This window comes from Scyliorhinus canicula, chromosome 5 (genome assembly GCF_902713615.1).
Source record: "Scyliorhinus canicula chromosome 5, sScyCan1.1, whole genome shotgun sequence".
Classification (NCBI taxonomy): domain Eukaryota; kingdom Metazoa; phylum Chordata; class Chondrichthyes; order Carcharhiniformes; family Scyliorhinidae; genus Scyliorhinus; species Scyliorhinus canicula.
Genome location: NC_052150.1, coordinates 129,178,562 through 129,182,364, shown reverse-complemented (window position 1 = coordinate 129,182,364; position 3,803 = coordinate 129,178,562).

Sequence of the window (3,803 nt, the reverse complement as noted above, 5' to 3'; positions counted from 1 at the left end):
TGTCATACGGAAGGGGGAAGTTTTGGTATTCTAAAAGGACATTAAGGTGGACAAGTCCCCAGGACCGGATGGGATCTATCCCAGGTTACTGAGGGAAGCGAGGGTCGAAATAGCTGGGGCCTTAACAGCATCCTTGAGCACGGTGAGGTCCCGGAGGACTGGAGAATTGCTAATGTTGTCCCTTTGTTTAAGAAGGGTAGCAGGGATAATCCAGGGAATTATAGACCTGTGAGCTTGACTTCAGTGGTAGGCAAACTGTTGAAGAAGATACTGAGGGATAGGATCTATTCACATCTGGAAGAAATAGACTTATCAGTGATAGGCAGCATGGTTTTGTGCAGGGAAGGTCATGTCTTACAACCTAATAGAATTCTTTGAGGAAGTGACAAAGTTAATTGATGAGGGAAGGCTGTAGATGTCGTATACATGGACTTTAGTAAGGCGTTTGATAAGGTTTCCCATGGCAGGTTGATGGAAAAAGTGAAGTCGTATGGGGTTCAGGGTGTACTCGCTAGATGGATTAAAGAACTGGCTGGCAACAGGAGACAGAGAGTAGTGGTGGAAGGTGTGTCTCAAAATGGAGAAGGGTGACTAGTGGTGTTCCACAGGGATCCGTGCTCGGACTACTGTTGTTTGTGATCTACATAAATGACCTGGAGGAAGGTATAGGTGGTCTGATTAGCAAGTTTGCAGATGATACTAAGATTGGTGGAGTTGCAGATAGCGAGGACTGTCAGAGAATACAACAAATATAGATAGATTGGAGAGTTGGGCAGAGAAATGGCAGATGGAGTTCAATCCAGGCAAATGCGAGGTGATGCATTTGGAAGATCAAATTCAAGAGCGGACTATATGGTCAATGGAAGGGTCTTGGGGAAAATTGATGTGCAGAGAGATCTGGTGTGTTCAGGTCCATTGTACCCTGAAGGTGGCATCGCAGGTTGATAGAGTGGTCAAGAAGGCATACAGCATGCTTGCCTTCATCGGACGGGGGTATTGAGCACAAGACTTGGCAGGTCATGTTACAATTATATAGGACTTTGGTTCAGCCACATTTGGAATACTGCGTGCAGTTCTGGTCACCACATTACCAGAAGGATGTGGATGCCTTGGAGAGGGTGCAGAGGAGGTTAACCAGGATGTTGCCCTGGTATGGAGGGTGCTAGCTATGAAGAAAGGTTGAGTAGATTAGGATTGTTTTCGTTGGAAAGACGGAGGTTGAGGGGGGGACCTGATTGAGGTCTACAAAATTATAAGAGGTATGGACAGGGTGGACAGCAACAGGCTTTTTCCCAAGAGTGGGGGTGTCAGTTACAAGGGGTCCGATTTCAAGGTGAGAGGGGGAAAGTTTAAGGGAGATGTGCATGGAAGTTTTTTACGCAGAGGGTGGTGGGTGCCTGGAACGCTTTACCAGCGGAGGTGGTAGAGGCGGGGGCCACGATAGCATCATTTAAGAAGCACTCTAGACAGGTATATGAATGGGCGGGGACAGAGGGAAGTAGACCTTGGAACATAGGCAACAGGTTTAGATAAAGGATCTGGATCGGCGCAGGCTGGGAGGGCCGAAGGGCCTGTTCCTGTGCTGTAATTTTCTTTGTTCTTTGTTCTTTGACAGCGTTGCCCAGCCCGATCGTTCAACGTGCAAGGGCTGCGGTAAGAAGGGCCATTTTCTGTCGGTTTGCCAGGCCAAGGCGGTTTATGGAGAGGGCTCTGCGCAATGTAAACTCATCTCATGTGCGAGGTTGAGCCCTAACCAGTTCAGAGTGGTGCATGGGGCGCATACGATGGTTGTCAGGATTAATCGGTTCTTTCCCGGAGTAGAGGGAGATGTGGGAAGTGTGCAGGGGTAACCAGAGAACATTGTTTATTATCTTTATTATTGGCCCAAGTAGGCTTACATTAACACTGCAATGAAGTTACTGTGAAAAGCCCTGAGTCGCCACATTCCGGCCCCCTGTTCAGGTTACACGGAGTAGTGAGAATTCAGAATGTCCAATTCACCTAACAGCGCATCTTGTGACTTGTAGGAGGAAACCGGAGAAGACACAGGGGAGAACACGCAGACTCAGCACATGACAGTGACCCAATCGGGAATGGAACCTGGGACCCTCGCCGCTGTGACGCAACAGTGCTAACCACTGTGCTACCGTGCCGTTCCGTTTCCCTGGCGTAGTGTCCGAAACTGGATGGGTTTGGAAAACCTTTGCAGAAACAATGTCAAAGATTCTAGGATAAAGGTGGGCTCTGCACCCGTGGATGGCAAAATTTGGAGTTCAGGGGATCCGGGAGTGCAGGCGGGGAGAGAGGCTGGCATGTTGGCCTTTGCCTCCCTGATACCCCGGAGGCAGATATTACTTGAATGCAGGATGTGGGGCCACCCAAAGCTGAGGAATGGGTGAGCAACTTGGCAGAGTTTCTGCGCCTAGAGAAAATAAAGTTTGCTATTAGAGGTGCGGATGAGGAGATTTATTCGTGGTGGAGGCCGTTCATCAACTTCTTTAAAGAGTGGTAAAATGCCAGCGGGTGGGTGGGATGGGTCTGGGTTATCATCTTTTTGGGGTTGTTATTAAAATTGTAAAGGGTGGGCAGAGTGAATGGGCTAGGACAAGGAGATGAGGGGGGGTGGTGTTAGGCTGAGGGTACAGTTTGATGAGTATTGGTGTTGCTGTTTTCTCTTTTTCTGTATATATTTGAAAATGTCTCTAATAAAATATTTTTTTGAGAAGGAGGCTGGATTGGTGGTAAATGTGGCTACGAGAGAATTTGCAAAAGCTAAAGTCACATTCTTAGGCCGTAACATTTGACAGGGTCAGACGGCTCCCATGGAATATGAAGCCGAAAGTATTGGAGGATTTCCAATACCATTGGCTAGGATGAGAAGTTCTGAGGATTTCGGAACATGAGTGGTTTCTGCCGGAAATACGTGCCAAATTTGCTCCACTGACTAAACCTCTAAAAAACACAAAACATTTCAGTGAATGGCCGAATGACAGGAGGAATTTGATAATCTGAAGACCGTGTTAATCACTGCACCAATGTTGATGATACCTATTTATGCCAAGCCATTTTAAGATGGCACTTGAGGCAAGTGATGTGGGTGTTGGTGCTGCACTGCTGCAGGAAGACAGCAAAGGAATGAAAGACCAATTGGGTATTTTTCACCAAATTAATATTCGGACCATCGAGAAGGAGGCCTTTGGTTTTGGAGTCTTACAACAATTTAACATTTATGTTAGTAACAATTTATCTGACACAATTGTATATGTGAACCATAATCCATTAAAACTTGTGGACAAATTTAAAACCCAAAACGCAAGATTTTTCAGATGGAGTTTATTGTTACAACCATTTAATTTACGAATTGTACATGTGGTTGGAAGAGAACATGTGATTGTGATGTTTTATTACAGCTTATAACGTGTGAAAAGACAAAAACTCATGTTGATGTTTGCATGTTTAAAAATGTAAAATGCTGGGCGCGATCTATTGGTCTTGTCACACCCCGACGCGGGACGCGACAAGGCCAGTAATCTCACGAGAGGCCTCTCGAGATATTACCAGCCTCGTCACACCTTGCAAGATATAATTAAGATGAGGCGTTCCGATCTGGGTCTCTCCCTCAATGGGCATGATCAAGGTTTATATATTTCAAGTGAGCAGTTAGGCCTCACTTGAATTATGTCTACGCCGCGAGTTACTGAAGGTGCGGGATCAAACGTCGTTTAGCACTGATTTCCACAAACTAAGTATGGAACAGGCACCCGAACACTTAAGGGTGTCTCCCAGGCGCTCGGGAGCCCCTG